Source organism: Tachypleus tridentatus, chromosome 10 (genome assembly GCF_004210375.1).
Source record: "Tachypleus tridentatus isolate NWPU-2018 chromosome 10, ASM421037v1, whole genome shotgun sequence".
NCBI lineage: Eukaryota > Metazoa > Arthropoda > Merostomata > Xiphosura > Limulidae > Tachypleus > Tachypleus tridentatus.
Window position 1 is genome coordinate 89,591,790 of NC_134834.1, and position 17,366 is coordinate 89,609,155.

Below are 17,366 nucleotides of genomic sequence, written 5' to 3' on the forward strand. Positions count from 1 at the left end.
TTAGCTCTTAATTGGCTTGTGTTGATAAATATCTAACATATTTTCCGGTTTCTAGACGTCGTTGACCTGTAGGGAGCTGATAGAAAAACCGTCTACTTGTAAACACCCTTAAGCCGAACTGAATCGTTTAACTGTACCAAATATAAAGACGTAGTGGTACTTCGTGCACAAACACACGTATTTGATTGCGCAGGTTATTTGAACGTTGTATAAATATATATTCGTAAATAATGGTTACAGGCCCGAAGACTTATGTTAATGTAAATACAGTGAACAGCTAGAGAAACACTTGAAACATAACCAGTGTACGTTTATGTTTCATAACGTAATTCTTCAGCAAATTATTTGAGAAACCTATAGCAACTCAGTTATAAGAAGTTTACAATGTTCCTGCATAACTCAAAACGTGCTGTGAACAAGTATGTGTGGTAATCATTTCAACATGCGTAGTAGTAAATTTAATATAGTTTCAACGTATGGTAGAATTTGTACATTACGATTTCCACATGAATATTTCAGTAGTTGGAGCATGGCGTTAATATTAAGATGTGGTAGGAACTTTTATATCATTTCAACTTAAGTGATGTGTGTTTTCTTGTAGCAAAGCCACATCGGTTTGTCTGTTGTGTCCATCGCTGCAAGTCCGAAATCTTACCGCTGTATCTCTCGGTGATACACATAGGTGGTGAAACTGAAATTATTTCAACGCGATTATTTTAATAAAGCGACATTTATTTTCTTGGCTAACTAAATATAAAAAAATGCCTTGATTATTTCCGTCACTCCTGCGTGTGTTTGTCAACAGGAGTTACCGAAACGGCTAAATGGATTTGGGCGAAAGCCGGTATACAGTTAGACTATAATCCAGTTTAGAAGTGATTGGTTTTTAGAAAGTCAAGGTTACGAAACTTAATGAATTCCTTATCTAATAACATGGGGACTGAATTTTGTAAATATTTTTGCTTTGTAAGTCAGTCAGAAATGACCAAACTTTGATCACACTTAGTTAACATACGTAGAATAATATTCCTTGTTGTCCCACCAAATATGGTCTGTGTCCGTTGATAATGACAAACGTAGGACGCATTTTGTTATCTTAGGTCGTATATGACCAACGATGCATGGCGGATTTATGTGTTCTACGTAATAAGTGTCTCTATAGTTTTGAGATGTAATTTCTCCCAGGTATTCGTTTGCTGTAATCTCCACACGTTTTGTCACGGATAATAAAATACATGTATACAAACAACATTGCACTCTTATTATAAAATGTTGGGTTTCTTACAATATAAGTTTTTCGCTCTCATAATGATATGTTTGCCAGCTGACAACCACAGGATCAAAGAGTGTTCAAAGCGTCGCTGAAGGAACCATATGATTATGTTTGCTTTATTAAATGCTTTTATTTTAAATGCTATTATTAATATGCTTCCAATATAATTCCTAGTACACTTGAAATGAACGTGTATAACTTAAATAAGATAATTTTAGTTTTCCAACAATCTGCTCATGTGCGAGAAAATCTCAACATTAATATTTATGCACGCCTTCACTTCACGTTGTGTCTGTGCATGATTAGTACGATATACAACAGGACAATTGATTTTTGTTTGTTTGTTTGAAGTAAATCACATAAAATGAAACTGCCTCTCAACATCGTTTAGTTTTTTTGACATCCTCTGTTGAGTCAGAAACAAATTTACCGACTTGCGTAACTAAAATTCGAGGTTGAATTCCCCGTGGTGAACAGAGTGGATATATTCCATTGTGTAGCTTTGCACCAAGAAAACGAGAACAGTTGTTTCAACATTTTAACAAAAAAGAAACACTTCGCGTAATTAATCCCCAGGTGGCAGTGTATAACTATGGTACAATGAATGCCGATTTAAAGATTTAGCCTAACTCTCTGATTCTTTCCCTTACCGTTATAATTTAGGTAACCGCCACTTAACCTCTTATTTTATAGGTTATGTGCTTAATTCAAAACTAGAGTAACATTTTTCTATAAAGCGAATTTATTGTGTTGAATATTATTGCAGTTTTCTAAACCAGTTTCATTCTCTTAATGGTATCAAATGTAAATCAGGTTTTCATCAGTTTTTATTGCATTCTTTATGATATAAATATTTTAAATTACGAATTTTATGATTATAGAGAAGTTTCAGATATTGAAACTTATGTTTGTATATGTTAAAAGTATACATCAACTTTGTGGAATAAACTTATATTACATTTGATGATTATGTTCAAGCAATAGTTTTTTTTTTAATACACTGCTGACCAAAATCTTAAGGCCAATGAACATAAAGAAAAAATATGCATTTTGAGTTGTTAGACTCATCCACTTATTTGAGTGGAGCTTCGAAAGATGAAAATAACAAAAGGGAAAAAAAAAAGGTTTTTTGCATTTAATAGGGAAAATGTGAACACTATGAAATTAGCCTAAATACTAACTGGTCAAAAGTTTAAGACCATACTGAAACGAAGCGTTAATCGGTAAACACGTAACGAAACTTAGTCATTTGTGTTCAAGCATTAGCGTTGTCAATATCTCCCACTAACATCTCCTGTGTTACACTGGGTAAAAACATGGCAAATGCTAAAACGTTGACAGAGTTTGAACGTGTCAGAATTGTCGAGCTGCAAAAGCAAGGTCTCTCTCAACGTTCCATCGCTGGTGAGATAGGGCGTAGTAAAACTGCTGTTACAAATGCCTTAAAAGACCCTGAGGGATACGGAACGAGAATTTCAAGTGATTGGATCAAGAAAAAATTCGCCGGCGTTGAGCAGGAGGATTCGACTGGTTGTTCGGCAAGACACCAGCCGATCGTCGAACCAGATTAAGGCCCTTACGGACGCAGAATGCAGTTCAAGAACAATAAGACGGCATCTACGAGAGAAAGGCTTTAAAAACTGTAAATGTCTTCAATGGCCACTCCTCATTCCACACCACGAAACAGATCGGTTAAACTTTGCTGAGAAGCATGAAACATGGAACGTAGAAAAGTGGAAGAAGATTTTGTTCTCTGATGAGAAAAAATTAACCTGAATGGTCCAGATGGCTTCCAACATTACTGGCACGATAAAGGTATCCCACCAGAGACGTTTTCTACACGACACACTGGAGGAGTTTCCATCATGATCTGGGGTGCTTTCTCCTTCCATGGAACAATGGAGCTTCAGGTTATACAGGGGCGTGAAACAGCAGCTGGCTACATTGGCATGTTGGAGAGAGCATCCTTATTGACTAAAGGCCCTCGCTTGTGTGGAAATGACTGAAAATTTCAGCAGGACAACGCTGCAATCCACAATGCCCGCAGGACAAAACTTTTTCAAGGTGAATAACGTGATTCTTTTGGACCATCCAGTGTGTTCGCTCGAACTGGACCCCATTGAAAATGTTTGGGGTGGATGGTAAGGGAAGTCTACATAAATGGACGTCGATTCCAAACACTGCATGATCTTCGTGAAGCCGTCTTCACCACTTGGAATAATATTCCAGCCAGCCTTCTGTAAATGCTTATATCGACCATGCCAAAGCGAATGTTTGCAGTTATTCGCAATGATGGCCGTGCAACTTACTACTGAGACTTCTTGTAGAGCATTTCCTGCCCAGATTAGGACTTCTTTTTGGTATGGTCTTAAACTTTTGACCATCTAGTATTTAGACTAATTTCATAGTGTTCACATTTTCCCTATTAAATGTTAAGTTTTTATTTTCCTTTTTTTTCTTTTCATTTTTCGAAGCTCCACTCAAATAAGTGGTTGAGTCTAACAATGCAAAATGTACATTTTTTATTTATGTTCATTGGCCTTAATATTTTGGCCAGCAGTGTATGCAAGCTTTAAGGCTTTATATTAGTCTACAAGAGAAGACTTGCGAACGACCGGAAATCGATTTATTGTATATGTGTGTGAAATTTAAGCTTATTTGCTTCCCTGGACTTGTTATATCTTAAATCTCTACGGATGTCGTCTCTGTCATTTATTGTTTCCGTGGTTACATTATAGACTCGTAGCGCAGTTTCTCACACACTTAGAATTTTTTAATGAATATTATATACAGAATTATCATTATTTACATTTGATTATGTAAAGAAAATACAAAAATAAGATAAAACACCCTTCCCTCGGTTGGTTAACGGTAACTTCTCAGGCTTGCAAAACTTAAACCCAGAATTCGACGTCCCGCGATGAACAAAATACAGATAACCAGTTGTCTAGATTTGCACAGAAAACACAAGTGTGGTGTAATGTAGGAACTAAATACATTCTGTGTTGCTCATTTCTTCTAAGAGGTTAATAAAGAAATAATATGAGTTTAATGATTTGTTATTCTCGTTTAAGCCTTGATTTTTTTTCATACAAAATTCAGACTAATTGCATATTTTTAATCATTTTAAAGAATTGAGGTTAAAAGAGAGGTGGAGTAAACGCATAGGATGAGGTACCTGATTATCGTCTTTGCAATTGCAGAATTTTAGTACGTTGTAAGTAAACAGAGGAAAGTTTTAGTTAAGCATTTTAAACTGTTGTAGCGTTGTGTCTATACATAGACTATTTAGCCGTCTATTGGCCAAGAGGAAAGATTTTCCTGATGTTTACAAACAGTAGATTACACTATTTAACAAAATTTTACTTTTTCTTGTTCCTGGGCAGAAATTATTATTTCCCAATTGTTTATGCCTAAAGGAAATGGAAAAGACTTATTTTTCTCTTCAAACTTTGCTTTTGTGACCTGGGTAATGAAATTTTCAAATTTACCCATTTTTCAGAACATTCCAGGTAAATTCAGTGCTGAGTAGCTGATAGAGAATTTTCTCGAACTCAGGAGAATTTTCAAGAACCTTTTAGAATTTTCTAGAACTTTCCATAGTAATATATATATATACAGGGGCTCACCACTCGCCACTTCAGTTTAGTTTTAACTGCCTAAGTGAACACATAGACCCATTTGATTTTATCAGAAATGGCATCAAGAAGCTGCAAGCATTCTTCAGACACATTCTGCTATGTATGTGTCCAATTTATCAAGACAAGAGCGAAAAAGTACTCTGTGACAGCATCTGCAAAAATGTGTGAAACCTACAAGGTATATTTCGGCATGCCTATCGGGGATCAAGACAAACCATGAGCACCTCATTTTACCTGCAAGCACTGCAAAATACCTCTAGATGGTAAGATTTTTACAGATTTTAGACCTTTTAAAATTTAAATATCTTTATTTTTTAATTTTCAATAGTATAGAAAAAATATCACATATAAAATATTTTGCGTGAACCTCTTACACATTAGTTGTGGGTGAAATAAATTTATTCTTCATAATAACAATTTTATTTTGCTCTTCTGCAGAATGTTACAAGGGGAAAAGAGAGCCATGAAGTTCGCTATTTCAAGAATTTGGCGTGAGCCCACTGTCTCCTCAAGCAATTGTTACTTCTGAATGGTGGACCCTTCCAAACGTCGGGCTGGCAAGAATGCATCTGCTGTCATGTATCCGGACCTCTTGATAAGGAGTCTGCAGCCTTCAAGTACCTTCGAGACTTTTCCCTAAGCTGTTTGAGGCAAAGGTCAGAGCTGGTGTCTTCGTTGGACCACAAATAAAGAAGATCCTGGAGTGCACAAATTTCCCCAAGAAGCACAGTAGGAAGGAAGAAAAAGCTTGGGGCAGTTTTGTAACAGTAGTTCGGGGCTTCTTGGGCAATCACAAGGCCGATAATTGTGTGGAACTGTTTGAGGCTCTGGTGAGAACTACGTTAAAATGGCTGCAGGATGTCCTTGAAAGTCCATATCCTTGACGCTCGTCTTGATAAGTTCAAGGAGAACATGGGAGCACACTCAGAAGAGCAAGGAGAGCGCTTCCACCAAGATATACTGGACTTTGAACGCCGCTCCCAAGGAACGTATAGCGAAAACAGGCCTGGTATGGCCAGGTGGGTTAAGGCGTGCGACTCGTAATCTGAGGATCGCGGGTTCGCATCCTCGTCGCGCCAAACATGCTCGCCCTTTTAGCCATGGGGGCGTTATAATATTACGGTTAATTCCAATATTCTTTGTTAAAAGAGTAGTCTAAGAGTTGGCGGTGGGTGATGATGACTAGCTGCTTTCCCTCTAGTTTTACACTGCTAAATAAGGGATGGCTAGTGCAGATATCCCTCGTATAGTTTTGCGCGAAATTCAAAAACAGTCCAAAAACAGTAACGAAAACATGATGGGAGACTATATTTGGGGGCTGATACGTGAAAGTGATTTACATTACAGCCGCAGATCTCGAAAAACTACTCACTTCAAAAATTTTTGTTCATTTTTGTATAACTTTAGTATAAATACATGTAAATCTTGATTCAGATGTTGTTTATTCAGACCTTATATAAATTAAAAAGTAAAAATTTGCCCGTTTTTTTTTATAGAAAGTAGGTTAATTTCTAAATTTCATAATGCAGGTCAGAAAAGCAAAGTTTGAAGGGAATAATGGCCATTTTCTGTACTTTTTCAACATAAGCAATTAAGAAATAACACATACTATCCAGGAACAAAACTTGTGTTACATATTGTTATTAATCTCGGTTAGTCACGTTGCTGTGATATTGTATAGTGGATTTGCTATTAGGGATAGTTATTTGTTGTTATACTGGCTAGTGACTTATTTATCATATAATATAAAGGTGGTTGAATCAGTTTAAAGCTTATCAGATACCTTGAAGGAAGTATGGCGTCCTGATTTTGATAATTGTGCATGCATCCATTCATTCAATTTGTTTGAAACGTTGATAAAAGAGATTCCTTTTCACATGGCGCCATTTCCTAACATGGACAAATGTAAATCTGTATGTTCAGAAAACGATTGAAAAGCAGACAGTATATATTAAACGATCCTATTGTTTTAACTTTAAAATTGGGTTGAGTAACAGTTACGTTTACTTACTGCACGAAAAGTGGCGAGATTTAAGATTTATTTACTTTGTATGATGTTCTGTGTGTTACAGATACTTGGTACTTAGCCTAACTAAGGTGGTTGAGGGTTGTACTTAATCTATCACTTTGTAATTAACCATATATACTTAATAAGTATTAACTGTAACATAGGTGATTAGGGTTATACTTGTCTATATGTAAATGTATCATATAAAATTTCTACTAACTGTAACAGAGGTGATAAAATATGTAAGTGTACCATATGTGCTGCTACTTACCATAGCATAAGAGTTAAAGGTTATAATTATCTATGTGTACGTGTATCATATTTAATGGTGTTTATTATAACGGAGGTGGTAGTGTTTATACTTGTTTATGTGTAAATGTGTTACATGTATTTTATACCTACTATAACAGAAGTTATAAGAATAATACTTAGTTATGTGTAAAGGTACCATATGTACTTACTATAAAAAAGCGTAAAGGTCATGCAAGTGTTAAAGATTATACTTAATTTTTATGTGCAAGTGTACTCTATCTATTAGTACTACTTATAACAGAGGTGGTGAAGGTTATGCTTATCTCTCTGTGTAGGCTTACCATATGTACTTGCTTCGTACCCTAACAGAGATGGTAAAGGTTACAGTTATCTGCGTGTTTGTGTACCATATATACTTACCATGGCATAGGTGGTACAGATTATAATGTTTATGTGTCAGTATGCCACATGCACATGCTACTTGCTGTAATTAACATCAGTATGTATTATGTATAATTAAAACAAGTCTTCTAAATTAAAATAACTTTAGGGTTAATTACAATTTTAGAAAATAAAAGTCATCAACAGGTCAGTCGGTTTAGTAATAGTAGGTCAACAATTAAGGTTGTAATATTTACTCTTGAATCTACAAAATAAAGAGCCATCTGTGGTTCGGCTACAGCTTGTAAAATTATGTGCTAGGAATTGTGGTTCAATTGCTGTGACTCAGCAGTCCATCGTGTATCTATGCGCTTAATTTTAATAAAATGTGATGATGTCATAGTTTGTTTTCTGTCTTTCTCGCTTTCTTTTTATTCTAAAGAGTCTAAGAAACAAGTTATAGATGTAATTAAAACTAAAATTAAATAAAAAATGAAATTAAAAACGTTTACGTATTGTTTTACAGAAATTTTGGTTTTAGAAGTATTGTATTTTTAAATGCGTATTTTAAAAAGTTATTATTATATAGTGCTATCCGAAACTCTGGCCTCTGGTAGTTTATCAACGTATGGATAACACTAATGAACTAAAAACATACGTTCGTGCATTAACCTGAAGGGATAAGTAATTAGTTTATTTGTCCTGAAGCAATTGACGTTTCAAGCCAACTTCTGTATAGTTATCTGGGTTTCGGATCACATTTTATCTCTAAAATTATTACTTAATCTGTTTTTGTTCTTGTTGAATTTTGTGTAAAGGTACTTGAGAGCCATCGGTACTAGGCGTTCCGAATGTTCAAGTGATATACTAAAACGAGAGGTCATCTACTCAGTATCACTCAACGCTAACTCTTACGAATAATGACATTCAACGTAATATTGCTGTGCCCACTAGGTTAACGGGCAACAATGTTATGAGGTTCGATCGAACCTGCGACTTGCAGGTTGTAAGTCAAGCGCCAGTCACAAGGCCATTTCTAACTTAAATTGTAAAGTCAGTGGTAATATAATTAAATAGATTTGAAAACTGTAAGGTGTCCTATGTAACATAAGGTAATGTAATTGCTTGATTAAACTATAAAATATTTCTGTGGTTTAGTTTTGTGTTTTGGGACTGGTATCTTATAGTAACTCCAGTGTTCTTTATTTCATTTTTGTTGTTGTTGTTTACAGATATTTCTTGAGCAGTAATTGCGAAGAAAAAATCTTTATATGTAGTTTTAGAGAAACAGTTAATTGTTGTTTTCGGTCTGATGTAATTTATGTTGAACATTTATTTCCTTTTTAATTGTACATCCTGGACAGATGACACTAGTGTAATAGAGAACTAAATGTAAGTGGAGATAATTTTGTTCGTGTTACACGAGTTAACAAGACAACTATTCATAGTGAACTGATTTATGATTACATAGAAGGCAAACTTGCAACTATTGGATTTGTTGTAGTATGACAGTACTTTAAGAGCAAGGAAAATAAAAGATATAAAAATACAGAGTTTAAAAGTTTTATGCTCTGCATGCTTGCTTTAAAACAACTATTCCAGTCAGTTTCGTGTTAGGACATGTTTGAATTATGTTTCCTACGATCTTTTACTATTACCGAATTAACATCTATATGTATATTTGTGCGCAGTAATATATACATGTATATATAACGTTGTGCATAATTTACATGGTAACCTTGACACAGCTGGTCAATTCCCACATATCTCAAATGTGCTCTTAACAATTTTTTTACCTTCATGGGTAACCTGGTGTTTTGATTTTTTTTCCTTGTAAAAATTGTCGTTGGTTGAACTCGTAAATACCTACAAGGGTATTCGCAAATGAGCTGTCGTGATGTTTCATAATACAATAAAGAGCGAACATTCCAGTTAAAACTAATAGAATACCAAATTTTCCAGTGTGTTATTTGAAATATTGATGAGGCAAATAAATATTCACGAGCTTTAATTGCACAAGTAAGCATTTCCCCAAAGTATATTTGCTAGTAGTGCCTGTAAGAAGAAAACAAAACTTGAAATATTTAGTACAATGCCATTGCCCATTTTTATGTTGAAGACCTGATATGTCTGTTAAGTAAGAATGCTAATTAAAAACTTGGTTGGACAAGTTTGTTACGAAGTAAACTACTTCACGTGAAACACGATATATTTCTTTTCCGAACTCGAGAACGTGATACCATTTATACTTAACAGTCGTGAAAGCTGTCTTAAACAAACTTACAAACGTGTACCATAAAGAAAAACATATCAAACCATGGTGGTTTAACGTGTTAGTGTTTGATGTGTTTCGAGTTGTAAGTTATCACATTTATTTTCACAACAAATGATCTTCAAATAATTAAAAGAAATGAAAACTACAGTATAACAGCAGGTAAAATTCGTATACACAGAAGTGGTTTGTTTGTAATTAAGAACAAAGCCACACAACAGACTATCTAGGATTTAACCAACCACGAGTATCGAAACTCATTACTGAGCCAATGGGATGAATTTAGGACCAAAAAAGGAAACAAATGTGTCAGCGAATTAGCTCTTAAAGAATTATTAAGGTGCTTCAAATGAACTACTATTATACATATATTAGAGTTAATACTGATAAAGTAAAGAAAAATCAAAAGGATGGACTGCGTTGAAAAGACGAAATCCAAATCTCTGACTATTTATATTAATTTTTCTTCTTTTTTACTGTAGAGAGCAGTCATTTTCCCACAACTGTTTGCAGGCAGTAAATGGTGATAAAGATGTCAGACGTTGTGGGTTTGAGCACCCACATCTTGTTCTCCTAATTTCTACATCTGTTGCTACAATTTTATTTTATTTCTTAATGTGAGACTGGCGAACGAAGGTTAAGACTGACAGACGGTGTATCCCCACCACAATGTGGGTTCTACTTCTTCAGTTACCTCCAAAACCTAGTGTTAGTCTCACATTGTATCTTGTACCCTGGGGTCTTTTCAGTTAGTGCAGCGTTTTTGTTTAGGTTTGTTTTTAGGTTATAACAAACTAATATATTTCCATACAAGAAGTTTTATAATTTTCGTACTTAATTATTGATATTTTGCTTTTGCATATGCTGCCATGTTTTTGGTATTAAGCGAAAACCGTAATGAATTGGCCTAATAAAAATTATTTGAAATATAGCCAAAAAAGATAGTATTAAATCATTTTACACATAATTCAGAGTAATTTGAATTTTTGAGAATAAAGAGCTAGCTAGTATTCTCACTTATTACTTGAGCCGGTATGATCAGGTGGGTTAAGGAGTTTAACTTGTAATCTGAGAGTCACGGGTTCGAATCCCTGTCACATCAAACATGCTTGCCCTTTCAACCGGGGGGGATGGTCAATCCAACTATTCGTTGGTAAAAGAGTAGCCCAAGAGTTAGCGGTGAGTGGTGATGAATAGCTGCCTTCCCTCTAGTTTTGCACTGATAAATTAGTGACGGCTAGCGCAGATAACCCTCGTATGGTTAACTGGCTGCTTGTGTTTTCGAGATTTTAAGAAAAATGCAAAAACAAAACAACAGTGAATTTTATATTACAGTTAGCATGTTATTATTTTAACCTGTTGGTCGCTTGTTCAAAATTCTCAGTAACCTTAATTTCTGAAAATACAAAAAACACGTTTGAGACAGTTTTATAAGATCGAAAATAAAGTCCATTGGTTTGGAAACATGAATTTCATCGAGACCACATAAGATAAGTGTGTGTGTTTTCTTACAGCAAAACCGCATCGGGCTATCTGCTGAGTCCACCGAGGAGAATCGAACCCGTGATTTTAGCGTTGTAAATCCGTAGAGTTACCACTGCACCAGCATGGGATACACATGAGATGATTTGGTTGGAACGTGGACCTTTACGTACTTTCTGCATTTTTTGGTGTTAAAGTGATTCAATTTAGAGCTGATTTTAACCTATAAAATAAACATTATTCTCGTAAGATCTGGGCTGGTTCACTTTTGAACACAAAGCGCGATTGCGCGCACACTCTTATCCACCCACACACATATATATATATTAAAGTAACAGTATGATTTCTTTTTTACGAGATTTGCGAGTCATTTATCGTGGATCTATGCTGAATTATACAAAACGTAGGATAGATACGTGGGCGAGATAAACATGTTGATGAGGTAATCTGTTAAATTTATTTTTAACTGCCACAGCATGTTTTGCTGTAGCGAGAGAATTCAAACAATACTAACTAGCAATATTGATAACTATTTATAATTATATTCACACTGTTTGTGTAAATTGATAATTGTAATCATATTGTTAGTATAGATTTATAATAACATTGTTAGGAGAACTTCAAAATTATAACCATATTGTTAGAGTAGATTTATGATTATAATAACATTATTATGAAAACTTTATAACCACATTGTTAAAGGTAGCTTTAATGTTTAGATGCTTTGATTAACTGAACAGCTGATAGGAAATCATCTCTTTCAACTTCGCATAATCGGTTGAAAGTATCTTAGCAGAAATAGCGAAGCGCCTGTAAAACAGGACATATCCATGTATGGGTATATGTAATACTAAGTGTATATAATAAATGTTTTAGTAATGCATAGACAACGTTTGTCCAGACTTTGCATATGTGGCCACTCTTTGTGTTGCCATATTTAGCTTTGATTTCTTTAGGTGACGTATTAAAACAATATGTGATAAAATATGCGTGAACCTAAGGTTTTCAGCTATGATAAATTAACATTTTAAATTTTCTGTAGTCATAGATTTTATTTTAAGAATTTACGATTAATGAACTATGATGAATCTAACTAATGTTTTTCAGTTAATTGTTGTTATTGTAAAGATACACGTGCTTGCTTGTACACAGATTATTTGTTTATTTGTTTTCTGAATTTCGCCCAAAGCTACACGAGGGGTACCTGCACTAGACGTCCTTAATTTCTCAGTTTAAAACTAGGCAGCTAGTCATCACCACTCTCCGCTAACTCTTGTGCTACTGTTTTAACAACGAATAGTGGGATTGACTGTCACAATATAATGTCGACACGGATGAAAGGCCAAGGATGTTTGGTGTGGCGTGGATTCGAACCCGCGACTCTCAGGTTAATTTCGAGTCGAGTGCCCAAACCACCAAGCCATGTCGGCCTGATTGTACATATCTGTGTTTATGTATGTATGTATTTGTGTGAATGAATGAATGAATGAAAATTTATTGTCACTAAACAAATAGCGGTAGATAGGCTTGTTTTGTACTCTTTCTTGGTCATACTGTTTCGCTGGAGGTGTCTGATCAGATGACTTAAAACCACTGCACATATCTGACCACATATGCGTTTGATCATCTCTGCGAGTTCAAATGCCTTATGATAACTTTGGAGGTAGAAAATAAGTTTAATTAGATGGTAGAGGTAAAAGGAAAAGTTGTGGTACTCAATGTGCACAGAAGACTTGGACGCACAGCAGGAACACTGTAGTAAACTATCAGTTCGATTTATGTACATAAATCAAACAAAGTATTTGGAGTCTTTTTCAGATACACACATACCAAAACACATGATATATTTGTTTGAACTTACATAGCGATACAAGGACTATCTATCCTAGCCGTTTCTAGTTTTGAAATGATGGACTGTTGTAAATGTAGCTTATCAAAACCATTATTACAAACTATTATTATTTTATTACAATAATATTTTAGACTTTTTTGTGAGACCGAAAAGTGAGATTTGATTGTTATTTCTATAACGCTTTCGTGGCCCAAATGTGGTTTTGAATCTCGGTCTCTGAGATCCACATCTGACATTCTAAAAGGGAGCAAAAAACTGGAATAAACACCTTAGTGTTAAAGTACCTATCGCAAAGGTATTGGGGGGACGGGGGCACAATTAATCATCAGTACGTAGACATCTGGTATCTAAAGGATATATCAAAAATCCCACTTTTCGTTACCTAAATTTATATTCAAATATTTTATGGTAAAACTCTTAGTAAATCTTAGTATGAAAGTATAGTAAATTCGGGGCTTTTTATATAGTCTGTTTAGCGTCAATCAACTCAAGCAAAACAGTATATACATTCCATACTGGTGTTCATGGTTTAAATTATTGTGAAAGGAAGTGAATGTACTTAGGTAAATATTGATAAAAATAAATGAACTTCTGAATGTACTGCTTGAGTGAGAAAGAGAGGCCTTTAACCTAATTCTTTTTTAGCTAAATTTTGAGAGCAAACGCAGTTTTAATCGAAAAGTAACTGTGTATTCTTGGTAATGTTATCATCCTTACGTGTCTGAAACATTTAATTCGCTGTTTGAGGGAGGCGGAGAGGTAAAACATCCAGTTCTCTGTTTTTTTTATGGTTCTTATCTTGATGTGAAATATTGGAAACGTATAAAAACTGTCTACCGCTGTCGTAGTTTTAATATAAGCGTCCAGATGCTATGAATTCTGTAGTTTTCATTGATACAGTCAGTAATTTAGGACCAAATGTTAGGGGATACAGTCAGCAATTTAGTACCAAATGCTAGGGGACACAGTCAGTAATTTAGTACCAAATGTTAGGGTGAAGAAGAACTTGTCTGATTACAACCAGCTGTTTCATGAACAAACGTTGTTATAAAAATATATATTTCATCTTATAATGGTAACAATGAAATTACTTGTAAAAGGTATACTTTACTAAAATTATTTCATGGGAGTTGCGTGTTTATAAACAGAATATTATTCAAAAAGAGTAAAAGCTATTACTCACAAATGCAAAACGATATTTATCTTAGTGGAATACAAGTGTCACGATATAAGACTCGAATAATTAAAAAGGAAATTGTGGATAAATATTTTTGTCATTTAGCGACGGAAACATCTAATATATTACTTCCACTAATAAAACTGAAAATTATAAGTGTAAGGTGTTTGTAAGAAATGTTTACAGTAAGTATTAAATATAGGAGAATATTTTATTGTAATAAAATCAATTCTTGTTAAGTTAAATGAGACAAGGTAATTGTTTGTTTTTGAATTTCGCACAAAGCTACTCGAGGGCTATCTGCGCTAGCCGTCCCTATTTTAGCAGTGTAAGACTAGAGGGAAGGCAGCTAGTCATCACCACCCACCGCCAACTCTTGGGCTACTCTTTTATTAACGAATAGTGGGATTGACCGTCACATTATAATGTCCCCACGGCTGAAAGGGCGAGCATGTTTGGCGCGACGGGGATGCGAACCCGCGACCCTCAGATTACCAGTCGCACGGCTTAACATGCTTGGCCATGCCGGGCCGTGACAAGGTAAAATCTTATCTATCTGGTGATCTCAGTCCAGATGGCCTTAAAGCTGTTAGGTTAATTATGAGTTATATTGTAGTTATGATTTAACTTGTATTGTAAATGGCTTGCATAAATATAAAAAAAATCAGTAAGTACAAAGCAAGTTATGTTGAATATGATATAAAAGCTAAAACATGTAAAGTAAAAAATTCGGAATTTGAACTGTTAGCTGGATTTCCAAAAATCCCGTGCAGCTACTTGTATGTAATAATGTTTGTGATATGTGTCTTATAAATAAATATGATACACGCACTACATACTATAATAGAGATCGTAAGGTTATAATATATCCTGTGGCAGTGAAGCTTGTGGACAATCGTAAAATTCCAAAATAATAAATCTAGAAAGTTCGACTGGAAAAGGTGTATTCGCTCTAACGATGGAGACATATGTTCAGCTGGATCACTTGTGTTTTCAGTTTACATTACTTAAGATAGGGAGTTTTTCTTGTTTGAGTTATTATTCTAACAGACTAGGCATGATAACATTGAATACGTACAAACAACTACTTCTTGCTAAGATTAACACAAAACAATAAGTAAAAGACAGTGTTATATCGCTTGAAGTAAAAGCATTACAATTTATTAATGTAATATGTGTTTCAACAGTTCCTGTTTGCCAACATTAGTGTTATCAGTTTCGGATGTACAAAGGTGTAATAAATATAACAGCGACATCTATAGCATAAAATATAAGTAATATTACGTTAGTGAAATATATATTTCCTATAATGGAGATTTATTCTTGGTTCATCATGTAAATTTATAAATCATTCTTTTTCACTTTTGAGATTTTTTTTTTTTTTTTTTTGCTTAAGTTACTAGGATCTGAAAACAAAGTGTTCTGCACGCGGCTAAAACATGTTACTATATTGAAATGTTTTGTACCAGCATTGAATACTTAATGATTTATGTCTCTCTATAGAGTGTTGTAGCAGATGACATTTAAATTTTTATGTTGATTCATCATTATAAATGAAAAGTCGTTCGTTTTAAACTTTCGTCACGTAATCATATAATAAACTGTGTCTGTTTAGAATTTTTAGTAGATAATATTTATATTTTTATGTTGAAGTTTTTATTATATGTGAAAAGTCGTTCACATAACCATATATATATATATATCACACACACACACACACACACACACACACACACACACACACACATATATACCAGAAGCTGAAATTAAAATGATAAGGAACTTTTTTTAAAGTTATTTTTTGTTCTGTTCTATCGATACTGATATGTGTACTAACCCACATGGTAAGATAGTTACTTACGTGTATTATTAACCCAAATGGTAAGATAGTTACTTACGTGCATTAACCCATATGGTAAGATAGTTCTATACTTTGATAGCTTTCTTCTTATTCAAGTTTAGTTCACCTCGAACGTAATTTTACACCAGAATTGTTAACATTTCATAATATTTTTTATTAAAGAAGCTACATTTCAAAAACATAATATATAATGTTGGCAGATATTATCTATGTATATTTATGCAAGGAAAAAAGGGCTTAGCATGTTGGAAGAAATCCAAGAACAGAACTCGTGTAGTCTCTGTTCGAACGATGACGTCACTTAGTGAAATTTTGCCATATGGTCAATTTTTTAAAGTGCGTTAACCACGTTTTTAGATGGGAAAACTACATGCTACGTACGTTAGTTCAATACGATTTTCTAGACAAACATATTTTAGTTTCAACTTACAAACTGCTAAATAAAGAGTGATGAATGAAACATAACGTCTTGTTTACTGTAATCGCTACTTTTTGCCAGCTCTAAAACTTAACTTCACCTAAACAGCATTTATTGCAGTGTAGCCCCCTCTAGTGGCACAGTGTTATGTCGGCGGACTTGCAACGCTAGAAATCGAAACGATAGGTAGCTTCATAGAAACTTTCATTGTAAAACACAATCCTCTTGCTCAATGCAAATCAAACCTCTGTTGCTCACCGTAGTCACTCATCTATCAGAAAATAATCTCTTCCCACTGTAAACGTAACCCTGGTGCTCACTTATAATATAACCACTAACCTAATACAAAACGGCCTATCTTTTACTGTAATCATAACCTTGTTATCAGGTTATCATATTCATTATTAAACGTATCTTTTCACCAGCAGTAACATATAACACCCAGTAACTATGAAGTACAACCTCCACCCATTTTTAACGCATAACTTCTTGATTGCTGTCTTGCTTGGGGGTTATGAATTGGTAAATTACTTTTGAAATCACGAACTTTTGAATAAATGTGATAAAAATGTACAAAGCACGGAGGCCTGGAATAGCTAGGTAGTTAGTGCGTTAGACTTGTAATGTGAGGGTCGCGGGTTCGAATTCCATTCACACCAAACATTCTCGCTCTTTCAACCGTGGGGGCGTTATAAATACGGTCAATCTCAGTATTTAATGGTAAAAAAGCAGCCAACGAGTTTGTGGTG

General features: G+C 34.5%; 1 protein-coding gene across 10 annotated transcripts in view; it reads left to right on the forward strand.

The window, feature by feature from the left end:
- LOC143229842 (uncharacterized) overlaps positions 1 to 17,366 on the forward strand; it is a 171,426-nt gene that overhangs the window by 23,179 nt on the left and 130,881 nt on the right. The window lies entirely within an intron of this gene.